Source organism: Rhamphochromis longiceps, linkage group LG15 (assembly GCF_057381845.1).
Source record: "Rhamphochromis longiceps isolate RC_006_pf linkage group LG15, R_longiceps_female_GT1.1, whole genome shotgun sequence".
Classification (NCBI taxonomy): Eukaryota; Metazoa; Chordata; class Actinopteri; order Cichliformes; family Cichlidae; genus Rhamphochromis; species Rhamphochromis longiceps.
The window spans coordinates 38,624,792-38,642,116 of record NC_140571.1 but is presented as its reverse complement, the minus strand read 5'-3'; the positions used below and the strand labels follow the sequence as shown (position 1 = coordinate 38,642,116).

At 40.9% G+C, this 17,325-nt stretch overlaps 1 protein-coding gene across 3 annotated transcripts in view; it reads right to left on the bottom strand.

The window, feature by feature from the left end:
* The window catches only part of ptprsa (protein tyrosine phosphatase receptor type Sa), a 240,661-nt gene that overhangs the window by 168,793 nt on the left and 54,543 nt on the right, over positions 1-17,325 (bottom strand). For 2 of the 3 annotated variants that reach the window (XM_085381288.1, XM_085381291.1), the window contains exon 1: positions 2,656-3,096. The exons of the other annotated variant lie outside the window; for it this stretch is intronic. The gene's annotated coding sequence lies outside the window, so the exon portion shown is untranslated. Of the gene's footprint in view, positions 1-2,655; positions 3,097-17,325 lie in introns of those variants that run through there. 3 annotated transcript variants of the gene reach the window in all.

The window sequence follows — 17,325 nt, the reverse complement described above, 5'->3', positions numbered from 1 at the left end:
GAAACAGCTTAATGCATTTTGGTGTATATCCTGGAAATTTAGTCACATCAGCACCAGCTTGAGAGGTTGTGTAGCAGACAGCTGCATAACAGACGATCTTTAGGGGGCGTCCCAGTAGCTAACAAATGTTACCATGCCTCCTTAGTCAACCAACGGACGACTTACATTGGTTTCTCAGTAGAAATACTTCATTAATGAGCCCCACTTATGGTAGTGTGCGAGTAACATCGGTTGCTTCAGGATGTAAGCGTGTTGCAGGGTTGTAATGAGCATAATTGTGGGCTGATGTATAATGCTACTCAATGTGTCCGCGCAATATTTTTAAATAAATGATGATGTTTAATTTGAGTACTGGCCTTGGCTGAGGTTAGTGATCTCTGGCCTCCAGATGATGTACCTGCTTTTCATATACTTTCATATACCCCGATGCATCGGGGGTGACAAACTTCAAGCACTCATCGACTGCACCCCAGGATCAAAAATAAACATTGTATTTGCAAGTAACAGATAGACTCTTTTTTTTAAAAGAAGAAAAAAAAACCTTGAAAAGATGTTGATGGTTGTGAGTTTCAATTTCAGCACCACATTTGGAAAGTCAAACAATAAAAGTGTCTTAAGGCATCAAGAGTGTTGCTTGTGCTATGGAAATTGATTACCACAGTGTTTAAGCCGGTCGTGTGTCAAAAATGTAAAAAATATTAAAGAAAGACGATTAAAAAGTTCAATTACCTCAAGTAAAATACACGGCTGAATAACTCATCACATGTAACGCCTGTAGCTATCTTGGATCTCTCTCTCTTCTCCACTTTGATGCTTTCAAAAATGGAGAGAATACACCCTACTGTTGAGGTAGGGGAAATAAAGAAAAACAGCTCAGAAAGTAATAAATTGCAAAGGAAATGAATTTCAAAACCCTGAGGAGGACACTTCTGCAAGACCTCCATACTTGGGGGAGGGAAAAAAAAAGCATCATATCCGGGGCACAATTCAATTAGCTTTTCTTCCAAGTGTAGGGAAAGGAGCTCCGGGGAGAAATCAAAAGTTTGGTCCAATAAAAGAAGTTTTTCAAGGATGTAATGTTCTCGTGGCCCCTTCCTTCCCCCACTATGCGTTGCCACTTCTTAGGAGAGTGCCACTCAAGCAGGCACTGACTTGTGATTTCTATATACAAAAAATAAATAAATCGGCTAAATTAAATAAAACAGCACATTGCAGATGCTGCTGTGACAGACACACTGGTCACGCTTAATCCTTGGCATTTTCATTGCCTGTTGTCTTTCTTGCCCAGTTATTTGACAGTGATCAGCGGTGATAAATTGTTCAATTAAAGCCACATTAAGAATCCAGAACACACTTGACATGCAGCGTCTTGGTTTACGTGTTGTCCAATTACTCTAAAGGACAAGACTCCTTCTTGCTACTGACAATAGACATGTGACTCTCATCATAAGACAAATGGGTTTATTTATTTGAGTTAGCAGGCTGATTGAATGCTGGAATGCAGGACTGATGAGTTTGATTTACAAAAAAGGGGGGTTTTATCATGTGTTTTCTTTCTTTCTTTCTTTTTTTTTTTGCTTGACTAAACAGAGCTTATTAATTATGCATCAGATTGGAAAATTGTCTTAAGTGAAGCGAGAAGTGAAATGGGATAAAACATTCTGTAAGTAGCAATAACAGGTCCACATGACTGAATTCGTTCCCTCAGAGCAAAGGCGCATCTCACCTCTGAACTTTGAAAACTTCCCACATAGTTCACTGCCTCAATAACCACTAACATCAAGAATCAAAACCTCTCTATTTGAGCTCATATTTTCCACACAATCCATTTAAAAAAGCAGCAGAGGTACTAATCTTTTGTTTTTTTGCTTTTAGAGTGGGAGCACTGGGGGTGAGGAGGGTGACATTGTTCTCTGCTGAAGGTCGTTGCCTTGGAAAAGGTTTAGCCTCAAATGTTATAAAAATTAAGATGACCTGGGAATCATCTTGAACAAATAATATTAATGGTGATGATTAGGAGGATGATAAGAGGAACAAGAACAACATCAAAGGTCTTGCCTGGAACTGTATCCAAACCATGATTCCACTATCCATACGTTTTCACACTGCCATAGTGTTGGAGGGGTATTAAAAGGCACCTGGTACTTTTTAATGTAAATCCTACAGTAACCATTTAACACACTCTAACCTTTCAATAGGAAAGTTACTTAAACATTTAAGTACTATCAAAATACTTATATATTCCGTTACTTTGACTATACTGCCAAGCATTACACTTACTGATTAACGGTTACCCTCTACAGGCGAGCGAGTAACAGAAGCATTTTTATCTTCAGATGCTACAGAAGCAGAGCCCCATCGTTAGAAAGCTCACTAAAAAACAAACATGTTAAAGTTTTGTTTTTCAGTTTGAACGTTAAAACAAAATTATTCACGGAAGATTTATTTATAAAAGCATGTTGAAAGAGAAAAAACGGACTAAAATTAGCATCTCTTCTTGGTTACTCCAGCGAGCTGAGATACAAAATCACAGCAAAGCTGAAAATATATAAACATACAGATATAGACGGAGCCCACTCTTAGGTCTCGCACCTTTCACCTGAACTGATTTCAAGCATTAAGAAGAATTAAGAAGGAGAAAAAAGTTGCACTCACTTCAGCGGCGTGAGAAAAGTACTTTTGAGACTATCCCCCCCACCCCTGGGGACAGGTTTTAAATCCGTATGCTTGGGGTAAGCGGTCAGTTCCCTCAGAGCAAATAAAAACAGTTACGTTGAATCTCCTGCGGCAGAAAAAAAACACTATATTCCACTTTCTCCAGCGGCAGTCACTTGTTAGCGAAGAGAGCATGTATGAAATACTCCATTTATTCTCCGTACATTTGTATTCCTTCCCCCCAAGATCAGACGCTCCAAACCAGAATCTCCTCAGTGAAAGAAAAATTAAATGCCCTATAATAATCCGTGCGCGACACCGCCGCGCGCGGATCTCCAAACGTGTATCTCTTTATTGGTGTGTGTCTCGTTATCTCCGAGTTGCAGGTTTGGATTCTTTTCTTCCTAAAGCCACTCCGTACGGGCTGGGGGTGGGGAGACAGGAGTCAAACAGCCCCCCACATTCTCCCTCCCCCTATGAAGCGGAGGGGGAAAAAACGTAGGGTTTTTTGTGCTGCGTTCAATGCCGCCTCATAAACTTCGTCTCTTGACTTCTACTACATCGTAAATCGCACCATGTGGTGCGTTCATGCACGTTAGTAGGAAATCATAACACAAAGTGGCCTGTAACGAAACGAGTTACTGCTGCTGATCTTTGGGTTTACAAATCTGGGCTGCAGTGGCAGGACTAAGAAGAGGCAAACACATGCATTTACATGGAACGCTTTTAACAACATGAAGAGCATAGGTTATTGTAAAACCGTTCTTAGTCTAACTGTAGATCAAATTAACCTTTTCTCCATATGTGTGGATGTTCAGTGTAGATCAGCCCACATAACCTGCAAAAACGATCAGCATAGTTATTTTAAACTGTATTAGCAGGTTGGTATTAGAGTGACCAGTGAAAAAGTCTAAATAAGTGTTGCCATTGTGATAAAGTGTGACACACACACACACACACACACACACACACACACACACACACACACACACACACACACACACAACGTAGAAACAAGGTGTCACCCAATCACATTGGCTTTTAGTTGAAAAGGCAATCCTGATTGGCTTGTAGGATTTGAATTTGAACAGTGCCAGCTGGTGTCCACTATATCCAGCAGGGAGCCTAGACACACACTGGAGGCACATCAATCAGCTGACTCCATACTCACCTACCTTTGCAAACTGAAAATTGTTGCTCCGTCCTTGGCTAAAACCAGTTACATTTTGCTTTGTTTCAGACTGTCATATGTTACGCTGTGGGTTTAAAAAAATGCTTTATCCCAGCAAAGTGCAGCTAATTATGGCAAAGCACCTTCCTGGAGCTTTAAGGACTAAAGGAAAGGCTGGAAATTTGAAGAACATGAGACTGAATTTAAAAGGGTTTTTTTGGGAAGTGTTACAATATGTGAAGCGCGTTGCATCAAATAAGAGTCCTCTTCTTCCCAAATAAAAAGAGAGGAATAATATTTTTTTTCGTGGGTGAACTTTTCAAGGTATGCAGGCAGTAATAAATGGGAACAAGCCCTTTTGAGAAGACACATCTTTTCTGTGTACTGGCAGAAAGCCACCCTGAGCCACAAGCAATCCTCCACTGCCCCCTTTCTGTTCTTTGTTTAAAACCCAGTGTGACATGTAGCACACCATAAAGAGGTGTAAAAGTCTGTGTGTGTGTTTGTGTAAGGATGGGGTCTAATCAATTTACTGTTGAGTATAAAACATGTGTTTATGTTACGAAGATTTCTCCCTCAGCCTCTTATTCACACCAGAGCCCTTTATTTAATCAAGGCGGTAAATCTTAACAGCGACCCAGAGCTCTCACCACCATTCCCCTGGTGGCGTGAGCCTTAACATGGTAAATTTCACTCGGGTAGGGAAATGCGCTCAGTGGCCGAGGCTAGTGCTTTGGAAGGATAAAAAGAGCACTTACTGCCTGACATGTGCAATCCATAACAGAATAATGAGACTCCTCCACTCCCGGAGTCCTCTTCCCCAGCTATCCCACTCCCGCTTTTTCTGTTTTCCTAGTGAGTGTTCATAAATGCCATGTAAATTCAAAGAGCGGAAGATGTGGCAAGTGCTCGGGGGAAAGCGTTTAATCGTTTGCGTCTTGTTTCCGAATCACATAGCAGCATGTACTGTTTGAAGATCCTCGAAACAAGCGGTGAACCTTGTTGAAACTGCTGCCCTCCTTCTGTCAGCTGCTGTGCTTCCAAGTGAAGGAAGGTGATCCTCATCACAATTGCTGCTTAGCAATGTTGTCAAACAGATAATGCTTGCATGCAAAAAAAAAAAAGGCAGAAGAATGGTTATTCCTGAATTTATATTCATAATAAAGATTGTGTGTCTTTATTGTGAACTGGTTGGTACATTAACCTCCTAAGATCCGAACTCTTCCACGGCATGCATTTTTAATTTCTCTTTGATATTTGGGCATATTGGGGCCCGATGAATGTAAAAACAAAGAATTACCAGATTTTTTGCCAGGTCCTAGGAGGTTAATAAGGTTAAGGTTTGGCTAAGATGGCATTTGTTGTGCAGAAACATGAACTTTCACTTCTTAGATGTGAAGCTGGATTGGAGCTTGAAGGTAGACCCTTCTTAACCAAAAAAGCACAATGAGGCTAAATGGTTCCTGGAGTGTTTTTGAACATCCTAAACAATTTCCCCTCATCTAAGGATGACAGTCTTCTTCTAGACGTTCTGAATTACGCATACCTACAGTATGTACACTATGACTATGCTTAAAAGCTGCCAAACCAAACCAACTAATTTAAATGTGCTCTACCAACACTGCCAAGAGGAGTGGTCAAATATGCAAGGATGCCAAGAGTTTGTTGGTGTGATACCAATAGGGCCTAATCAAGGTGTGCCTTGCTAAGAGGCATTTAACCAAATACTGGGGGGGAATCCTAATTAATTTTAAACATGTGCATCCAATTTGTGTTTTTAAGGTCATTAAATCATGTACAATCTTTTAATTATTGGAAAAAGAAGTCCAAAGAAATCATTAAAAGTCCGAAGTTCCTATGGCATTTATATCCATGATGAGTGTATGTAACCTTCTGACCACAGCTATATTTATATGCCTACTTTGTCTCCCTGTCTTATTCATGTGTTTACCCAAAGTTTTGCCAGGGGGCCAGGTAGGGCATTAACAGGGAAAGAGAGGCACAAAGAAATACTTTTCTTTCTTATTCTCATTTAAAATGTCTAGCTTTTAATAAATAATTATCTGAATCTTACAACCAAAGTTTTTATATGATGTAAAATGTATAGAAACCACACATATACCAACAAGACTGTGTACATCACTGTCACAACAGTGTTTGTTATCATTGTTGTGAGGAGACCATAAATAGCATTTGCATTTTCTGTTGTACAGTTCATTTGCTGTTTTGTTTCAAAATAGCTGATAACTATTCGCTGACAGCTGCTGACAGCTGCGAACAAATATAATTCTGTAAAGTTGTTTTATATAGTGTGTAACTGTTCATATAGAGCATTATTAAATTTATTGCTAATGCAATCATATGGCACATTGACTTCTGAGGAAATTTTAGACGGCGTTCATCATCAAAAAGGTTGCCGACCCCTGGAGTAAAGAACAGGGCTTTTCAGCCTTGGGTTTTGACGTTAGAATCTCATTGCAAGTTGGTTAGTCCATTTCCGAAGTTTAACTAGTCAGACGTACCAAAAATGGGTACAATAAATATTAAAAGTGATGATTTTATTTTTTAAAAGTGATGAATCTATTTAAGTATTTGAAATATTTAATTTTTTTGTATTATGGCTTATCTGGCATATTATTTTTAATATATTTAAAATATCATGGACAGAGGATCATGGAGCAGGAACCAACATAGCTCCAATTACAGGGGACCTATTGAACATTCAAGTGTGAATGGAGTATATCAGAGTACATAAAAACTACGTCACTTATACTAGGTGTAATCAAAATCGTCTTTGAATGTCGCCCTTGATCTTCTCTTTTGTATCAAAATGGCAGCACTTCAATCTGAACATAATTTCGAGGGAGAAGTACGAGTCTTGGGAATCAATCTGGCAATTAAGGTATGTTGGGTGATTCTGTGGCCAAACCTCAGGTTCTTTGTGCCAAATATTCTTCTCAAAATGCCAAAGGACATTACAATGTAGCTTTAAACTGGGGGAGGCACATTTGTGTTTGTACTCAAGAACTGCAGTACGATTTTCATCCTTGGACACTGTGGACTAAAGTGCACTAAAAACTGCACATTGGTCTCTGGATCGCAGCTGTTCACCCAGCTCCCATTAACAGTAATGCTAAATAAAGTTGATTCTCTTTTTAGTTCCATGTTGAAATTGAAAGTGTGTATATACACATTTAATCAGAAGGTCCAGGGAGTATAAACACAGAAGCTATAATGGGACACTTTGAGAGGAAGAGTGGTAAAATTAACTTTAAATTAGATACGGCTTTTTTTCTGGGGTCTTGAAATGTTTTTTTGAAGTTTTAAAAGAATTTACCATTGTATGACAATTCATAGAAGTCATCATCACATACATACTTGCCTTTTTTTATTAGCTTGTTTTTAAACAAAATGTTGATTCTCAAATATGTTGTGCCAATTTCAGTCTGGTGTATTAAACAGGGGACACTTGACCGCAAATTCCAAGGCTTCTTTTGCCAGTCCATCCCCTGGTTGCTTTCTTCCTTATTGTCTCCCTGCTCCCTTTCGTTCATCTGTGTCACCCTTAAGGGTTGAGACACAATCACCTCTGATAGCAGCGGGCCATCGCTCACTCTGTCCCTGAAGGCGACAGCCCACTTACTGCCAGCCTTTTGCTCAAATGGAAGACATTTCATCACCCTACTGAAAACACAATTAAAAACACGTGCACGTCCGGTCGGCCCTCGAGAGCCACCCTTTGTCATAAGTTTAGTTACACTGAGTCTGCCTCACCCTCTCAGATATTTACTTTCCCTGTGACTGAGTGTTTATCAGCTAGGTTGACAAGTGTGCTTTTTTTAGTGCACTTGAGGCGCTGGAAGAACAAGAGGAAGTGAACCAGTGCTCAGTGTTTAACGCTCTTCTTTCTGAGAGACATTTGTCGCCTTGTAGCTTCAACAGTTAGCTGATAAGTGACTCTCTAGGCTAGAATATTTTTCTTCTTCTCTGGAAGCCAAAATGGAGGACAGTGTGCAGGGTTTTTGGTGAAGGGTGATTTCCTCAACGCACACACATACTGTACACACAAACACACACAGAGCAAGCGGGAACAGAGGCAGACTGACGGCTATTAGAGAGCAACGATGCTTGCTCTTATCTCCCTCCACGATAGAGATCTACAAAGAGCTTGAGAGAGATTATGAATTCATTACCTTGATACACAAGTGAGCACTGCAATAGACAGGAGTTTGAGAATGGAGATAGGAGCTTGGTGGGTGCAGGGAGAAGAGAAGGAATGGGAGTGCAATGAATTACATGCTGCTAGCGGAAAATAAATCTGTCTGCTTTCTTTGCATTTTTAGGACAATTTTTTGCCTTGTTGCATTTGTTGATTCTCTAAAATGTGTTCCTCCCATGTGTGATCAGGCTTTATTACAGGTCTAGCTATATTTCTTTCCATTTGTGCATTTTACCCAGCTAACAACATTTTACCCCCAGATTTTATCCATCCATTTTTTTCTGCACAGAACTAAAGAAAAACAACTACATAAGTATCTGGATGAGATTCCCCAGAGCTCAGTATTGACATTAGGCTCCTTTCTGAAATTGATTGGTTTTGTTGTCATATGTGATGTTGAGTGTTTTCAGTTGCACTTCTGATGATTGCAGTTCACGGCTCAGATGTAGTTTTTGCACAGTCAGCTTGCATCGTGTCAAGTCTCTTGTGTTAAGTATCTAACTTTATAGTCTTGGGAGAAAGGACATCTCAAAAAACAACTTAAACAATAGTCTTTTTTGCTAACGTAATACATTTCAGTCAGTGTAACTATACAGAAATGTTTTCTGTGACCAGCCACACTGACCTATTCTTGCCTCTTTCCTTCCTTCAACTCTTGTGAAATTCTTTCAGATGGCTCACTTTCAATATGGCTTCCTCACTGTGTGTTTTCCCTCAAGCTCTGTTGAATTCGGCTGACGTTTGGATGCAGGTAACAAAGTCCAGTTAAATAAACCAAAGAAATTCAGAGAGAGTGAAATAAACAGGTACAAAGACATAAAAAGAGAAGTAAGTACGTAAGTTTTTTTTCCTCTTTGTCTTATGAATCTGGTAAAATTGACAAATGCTTTACGCGATGCCTGCTCGAACTGTAAATTTCAAGTTCCCTGCTAGACTGAGCAGACAGTTAACTGTGAATTTAGTTGAGCTGTGAATTAAGGTTGTGGCCAGACTAAATGCAGTACACAACCATGGATGAGACTCCCCAGATCCAATGTCAAAGTCCCGTCTGAAGAGATACTTGCAGATGTTATTCACCCTCTACTCATCATGTCCCATGATAGCATTACAGAAGCCAATAAGCTGATATATGCCACTTCAACAGTAATCCTAGAGACACGTGGGTATAAAATCAAGATTATATGCAGAGAGAATCCCCCATGGAGGAGAAACCTGAAATGGTAAATGGCCTGCATTTGTATAGCGCTTTTCTAGTCCATAGGACCCCAAAGCGCTTTACACTACATTCAGTCATCCACCCATTCACACACACATTCACACACTGGCGATAGCAAGCTACATTGTAGCCACAGCTGCCCTGGGGCGCACTGACAGAGGCGAGGCTGCCGGACACAGGCGCCACCGGGCCCTCTGACCACCACCAGTAGGCAAACATGGGGTTAGTATCTTGCCCAAGGATATTTGGCATGCAGCCAGGATGCAGCCTGGGATCGAACCACCGACCTTCTGATTAGTGGCTGACCTGCTCTGCCACCTGAGCTACAGCCACTGAAAACCAAAATCAAGTCCAGAAGAGCATTAGTCGATTAACAGAGGTGCAGAAGGGCCTGGATGGATAAAAAGGACATCAACAAGTCCACCACTGAGTCTCTAAAAACACCCTTCACTGCTAGGCTGAAGAAAAGTAAAACCCAAGAGAACAGAAGGCTTGTTCTCCAAGGACCAGTGTTGGGGAGTAACGGAATACATATACCGCCGTTACGTATTTAGAATACAAAATATGAGTAACTGTATTCCGTTACAGTTACTGTTTAAAAAGGTGGTATTCAGAATACAGTTACTTTGTTGAAATAAATGGATTACACTGCGGTACTTTCCTGTTTCATTTTGTCGCGGGTCAGGACTGTTTGGGTTTTGTTTGACAGCTACGTTCTTTCGTTCCAGGCGGCAGCGTTACGGTTGCCATGGTTACAGGGCGACGCTCTCTCTCTCTTTCTGCGACTGTGTGTTTCCTGGGTGAGAGAGCGCCTTTTCGTTGTTGTTGTTGTTGTGCTAAGCTAACAGGCAGAATGCTACAAGCATAGCTCTAAAGAATGTAGCATCATTGGCAGTATAGTCCGTGTTGCAGGGAGAATGCACTGCCATACACGTTATGTGTCTGTGAGCGCGAGGAGGGAGAAAAAGGCGAGTGGAAAGGTACGAGTTGTCGTCGAGGAAAAACGGGAGCTGGAAACATGTAAATATAATAATAACCACTGCAGCCAAGAAGAGTGCCTGACGAGCCCAGTTGTAAGTAAGCTATTAAGACTCGACTGTACACCGTGTTCGTGTTTTCCTCCGAAAACAATAAGTTCCGTTGGAGCAGTCTTTCAACGCCTCTCTCTGTCTCTCGCAAGAAAAATTGACCCACACAACAAAGTAAAGCTATTTTTCGGCTATGAGCCGACAGGGACCCCGCCGTATTAGTCAGAGGTCCCTTTACTACAGTTCGGAGTCGCGGACCTTCAGTAATAGTAATAAATCACACAGCAATAGTACATTCACGTTGTTGTAAAAAGCACGATAATATATTAAGTAATCCAAAGTATTCAGAATACGTTACTGTCATTGAGTAACGTAACGGAATACGTTACAGAATACATTTTGGGGCATGTATTCTGTATTCTGTAACGGAATACATTTTAAAAGTAACCTTCCCAACACTGCCAAGGACCTATAAAAGATGTACTCCCAGCTGCAAATGCATAATGGCACAAGGACAGACCTACTCAGAGCTGATCAAAGCAATGAGAGCACACAGCAATAATCTATTGCTGTGTGATTTATTACTATTAGTGAAGGTTACTCGCCATACCAAGAGCAACTAGATTTTTAAATCTTAATATAAAATGAGTAACAGTAGGTTGACATTAGGTAAGGCTGCACTTTTTGCAGCAATCTCGTATAGAAAACGATTCCGCGCATATATAAAACAGGTCCGCGGCTCCGAATCGTAGTAAAGGGACCTCTGGCTAATATGTCAGGTTCCGTGTCGGGCTCATAGCCAAAAACTAGCTTTACTTTGTTGTCTGGGTCTGCTTTGCTAGAGCGTTGAAAGACTGCTCCAACGGAACTTATTGTATCGGTGGAAAGCGCGAACACAGAGTACATTCGAGTCTTAATAGCTTACATACAACTGGGCTCGTCAGGCACTCTTTTTGGCTGCAGTGGTTATTATTATATTTACATGCTTCCAGCTCCCGTTTCTGCCCATGGACAGTTCGTGCTTTTCTACTCTCCTTTTTCTCCCTCCCTCGCTCACAGACACATAACGGGTATGGCAGTCCATTCTCCCTGCAGCACAGACTACACTGCCCATGAGGCTACATTCTTTGTAACACTCTTGCCTTCATATTAAATTCTTTTTAAAAAATATTTCTTCACGTCATTATGAGACGCGAGATTGAGACACAGGCATTAGAGCCTCTTAATGCGTGTTTTGTTTGGATTTCCAATGGCGTGAAATTACCAAAAATAGAGAGGGCATAACCGAACATATCAAACAGGAAAAGACTGCAGTATAATCCCTTTATTTCAACAAAGTAACTGTATTCTGAATACCACCTTTTTAAACGGTAACTGTAATGGAATACAGTTGCTCATATTTTGTATTTTAAATACGTAACGGCGGTACATGTATTCCGTTACTCCCCAACACTGGTGGTTGATTGAACAGTGCACCAAGATGCTTTGAATTGGCAACCTAACCTGAGCATAGACTGACTATGACTCAAGGTTGGTTTCCCTAATCTAAGAATCTTGGTGAGGAGCTGAAAAGCTCATGACTGACAAGCTGACACATAGATTCTGCAGTGCAGAATCTATCTTATACTCACTTCAAATAAGTATACAGACACAGATCTAGATCCAGGAGAAAAGTGACCATCAGCCATCTCCAATACATGGATGACATCAAGCTATGTGCCTGGAGTGAGCAAACATTGACTCACTGATCCACCTCACCAGGATACATAAAGAGGATACCGAGATGTAACTCAGACTGGATAAGTGGGAATGCATAGTTATGTGCTAAACAGTAAGAATATTGCAAGACACATTTGCTTACAAGCCATCAGATAGGGATCTGAAATAGCTATAATAATTATAGCTGAACATATGATGTGATAGAGTCCACTGATGTCAAGGCATAAAACCTCTTCACAGTGCACAGAGTATCCCACTCAAGTTCCGGCACCCTGAGACTCTACAAGCAATGAAAAGAGGGATGCAAAGGATAAGTGTGTGTTACAACTACAATCAAAGATGAAGCAAGGAGAATAGGTGAACTTATGAGAAAAATGCCAGATCCCTGGATGAAGTGTTATAAGAATTACATAGCCAGCTGAAGACAGATGATAATGGAATAGAAAATATCATGGAAGATATTGGTTCTATCTGCCAGTGTTAGCAGATGGGGGAAGAGGGTGGCATCAAGAAGATCTACCAGTGGTTAAGAACAGCTTGTGTGAAGGACAACATAGAGGCTCTGACCATGGCAGCACAAGAACCAATGTACTGCAGTCTACTACAGCCCACCTGATCCAAGTTGTCGGCTTTGCAAAGATGCTTCTGACATGGGCCAGCAGGCAATGGCATGATGTAAGAGTCAAGCTTGGATTTTAAAAGTAAGAGGCAGTGGTGGTTGACAAGAAAAAGATAAAAGTTGTCCCAATTCTAGCAGATATTGTCATTAGAAAGAATGAGCGTGAGGAGCACCGCTGCATGGGATCTCTCCTGCTTCCTACTGCAGATTTAAGTTAACTGGCTGTAGGTGTCAATATGAGCGTGAATGGTTGTCTAATTCTGTGTGTTGACTCTGTAATGGACTAGTGACCTGTCCAATGTACTCCACCCTTTGCCTTATGATAGGTGGGATAATCTCCTGTCCCTGCTTCCCACCCTGAACTGAATATGTGGTTGAGGAAGCGGATGGACATATGTCACTAGCTTAGCAATAAACTTAAGGAATTGAGAATGTGATTTCTGGTAACAGTCATCTGTCTTATGTCTGTGGCATGTTTAGTGTTTTTGTGCTGGCATACACAAGTACCTTTAATAATATAGCCCATATACATCTCAAAACACATCTTTGATTGTTTAAAGGAAGGCCTTGCAGAGAGAACCCATTTGATAATTTATGTTGTATGTAGGCATACTTTTAATGAAGTAATATATCATTACTCTGTGTATGTGTAGTTCACTGGGTATATTTCATTTGTATCTATACTGAATGATATTTTTGTGTGCTGTGTTTGCATGTGCCTTTCAGTATGCACCACTGTACAGAGGGTACTGTATTTGACTGCTTTTAATGCTTTCAGGTCACAGTGCATGTGTGTACCTTTCAGGGAGTGTTTGTGTATAAGTGTGTGTGTATTTCTAAACCGCAGAGAGGCGGGTAAAGCCATAGAGGCCAGTAGTGATGAGTGATGCCAGAGGTGGTTTTCTACCAACCTCTCCGCTGGCTTGCTGGCTCTCTAATGGCCTTCTCAGTGGGCTTACTGACCGACTTGGTGGCTCTCAGTGGCTGTGTCTTCCTTATTTGGTAGTGGAAGGTGGGGGATGGCAGTGGCAGGGTGGTGGATGGGAGAGCAGTGGTACTCTGTTTACATGCAGGGGCAGAAGGTCAGAGTGCCAGAGTGCTATGGACCAAACGCAAATAACTTTAAGACAGTAAGTGAGCAGGCAAGTCATTGCTTCACGGTAGCGACTGGATGAATCAGAGCAGAGTGTGTGCGCATGCATGCACGTGTCAGAGTATTTGAGAGGGAAAGGGTGGATAAGAGTAAACACTTTAGTGAGGGAGGCCTGAGAAAAAAAGGTTTTACTACAGGTAATTTCCACTCATATGGACACACTGTTCTCTCTTTCCCCTCTCTTGCTCTCAGGCCCGGACAATTGAGAGGAGTCAGTAGAAAGGAAATTAAAGGCAACCATCCTTATAGTTTTACTCTTGTCCGCTTGACTGCTTGCATGCCTGCCTGCTTGCTTGCCTGCATTCCCTGGGCAATGTTTATGCTGTGCCCTGCCTAGGACAGAATAGATTCGCCCACACAGCACTGTGCTCTCAACCAGAACCTAAGTAGGTCTGGCAAGTCCGAGCCATAGTCCCATTCACTTGCACTCCTCTGGATTAGGCTCTATATCCTGGGGCAACAGTGCAATGACTGCATTAATAGACCTAGATAGCATCTCTCCATCCCCACCCTAAATTGTATATCCATTTTCTTTGTTTCATATCAGCAGGTTGTTTGTTCTCTTCCATCAGCTTCGTTTAAGTTTTGTTACACAGTTTGGCAAATCACGAGAGACACTTAAGTTTTGAGTGCGTATAGATTCAAAGCCACGGGGGACGTATGAAATGCTGCATAATTATGAAGCCAAACTCAGCATAACAGGTTGCCAGAACTTGTGACAGAGCTGATGATTGAGCGATGAAAGAAATTAAGCTTAACGAGTTTCAGAGAGGACCTTTATTAAAATGCACCACACTGCATAGTTTCACATCATCACTCTGAGGAGAGAATATATAGTAAAACATCCTTCATTTCCAAATACCATAAAATTACACGTGCTAGCATAATCAGATTCATTGCCTAAAAAACTCGAGGTCAATTTACATTTCTTTAAATGCCGCAACAAATAACTGGGTGTATAGCGTGCATAATTGAATGATGCTAATTCATCACTGCATTTTTTGGTCCACTCTTTATGATGTATATTAGGGTTGTTGCTAGTACAGTAATTGTGTAGTAAAAGCACTGCTGTGAAGAGGATGGTGGCAGAAGGGCACATTATCCAGCCTGTCAGACTACCAGTGCCACGCTACGGATAACACTGCTCTGAGAGAACACAGTGCCTCTTGACGCCAGCTGTAAAGATTAGCAGAGCTTTGTTTAATTGTGCCGCTAACATCCTAGGAGCCACTTAAGAGCTACTGCTCTCTTTTCCTTCGAAACTGTCTTTAAAGCTCAGCCAACAGTTGCTGTTGTCTGCTCATTCAGGTGCAAAGGCCTTATGGATTTGTCCAATTCAGGTACACTTAGAGGAGCTCACATCTCCCTCCTGCTGAGGAAGGCAACTGAATCGGCAACGCAGCCAAGCCATTACCGAAACACTTAAAACAGTGAACTGAAATAGATGTCAAAAATTAAACGAAAGACGCCGCATCCAATTTGGGCAAATAGCTGCTGTTGATCATGCAGTTTTAGCCAAAGTGGCCCCACTGGTGGCCCACAGTGCCCGTCTTTGTTCAAATGAAATCAAACTGAAGTGTTTTGCAGCTGTGAAAACAAATAGCTATTTTGTCCAGTTAGATGCTTACTAGGCAAAATAAAATGGCTTTTCATTTTTAAGGCCATTTTCCCTGGAGGCTTAAAAATGAGATTTGGTTTATGAAAGACTTGAAGCACGTCAATCACTGCATTGTCCTGGTTTCTCACAGCATCATAAACCTTTCACAATTACTTTGTAAACATGTATCCAGGCCCATCGTGTGCTTATACTGTTGAAGTGTGAAACACATTATATATAGCACTAACAAGACAAAAGACTAAAAGGACTGTAATCAGTAGTAAAAATAGTCTAATTTTAGTTAATAAAATCTAAAACCATCTTAGTTTCATAACTGAATTTTCACTTTTGGGATTTCTCTGCAATTTAAGGTGTTATTTTTAGTTATGACAAGGGTAATAGGAAAAGTGTAGTGTCCTTGTACTCAGCAGTGTCATAACTGAAAAGCTCACAACAGTAAATGAATTGTCAAATCATTTCCAAACTGTGAACAGAGCTGCTCTCCTCTGAACATCCTATTCCCCCAAATTTATATTAGCATGGCTACCTGTCACTGCAGCTGTCCGTGGAAGAGGAGCAACTCATTCAGAAGATGATTTATTTACTCATTCAAAAAAAAAAAAATCACATAAGAAATATTGTATTATTTCTTTAGTGAACACTTTCCAAACATCAATACTGGAATCGACTCAGTCCTTCTGGTACCAACCAGTTCATGGGAGCAAAACAAAACATTTCAGACGGAAAGTAATGATGAGATTAGACCTGTTTTACTGGACAATGTAACAGTTGCTGATTTCTTTTCGTATTTAGCTGCTGCTTGTTTTTTTCCAGCTTTCTTTCATTGACGCTCCCAATCTTTTAAATCGATTTTAAGTAATCAATAATAATAACGCCAACACAGAAAGGTCAGCAATTTGATTGGACTTAGTTTTTGACTCATGCCTTCATTTAGCCACATAGATGCATGGTTGATGCAGGAAGCTGAAACATGAGGAAGACCATTAGATCAATGCAATTTTCAACTAACTACTAATTCACAGAGGACATGTTTTAAAATACAGTTTTTTGTTTTGCTGATTGTCAAATGGCACAGTCAGTGGATCTAACGTCGATACACACTGTTGTCGCGCTCTCAGTTTTCAGCTTGTTGAGCCCACAGTGGGGGATCCAGATGTGCCATCTTGCCTCCAGAACCTTTTCTGCAGTCGAACGAAGCAGGGCAGCGAGACTTCACTCTCATCGTGGTTTAGTATACCAAATACAGCTGTTAATGAGGCTGGTGGCCTCTGGCAGCAAGGTGACAAGAAGCAGGGGTCCCTGTGCATATGACGAGGGTTATGTCTGGGCTTGCATGTGCTCTGACACCCATTTGTTCATATTCATTCACAGTTTCTGCATGTCTTCTGCTCTGCCAGCAGCACTAATAATCAGGCGATGATATGGAAATAAGAATGTGGTGTGCAGTGTATGTAATGTCTGTGGAGTCACCTACATTTGATCTATCAACTTGAAATTAAACTATTCCCTGACTGGAGCAATAGAGATGAGGGAGTTTCATAACTAAGCTGGGGGACTTTTTAAATTTTTTCCTACTGCTGCAATATTTGAATGGATAATATGAACATCTTGAGACATAGGGTGGTGGATCGTGTACAGTTAGAATTCAATAAATGGTGATATTACACCCCAAGAGCAGTATGTAAAAACAGCCTAATGTTCAGCCTTTTAAAATATACTGTAACCGTTTGTAAGAAAGTCCTCTGAATTTGTTAAAATTGGGGAAAAAACGGTCTGCGGCCTGCAGCTGAGATGTGGAAAGACCGACTTATTAATGACTCTAACTACCACTTTGCTTAGTGTGCTGTTGTTGTTTTTTTTCTCAGCCACTTTGTGTATTTGCTAAATGTGCTATCACAATATTCCTAATTTCCTTCAAAGACATCTT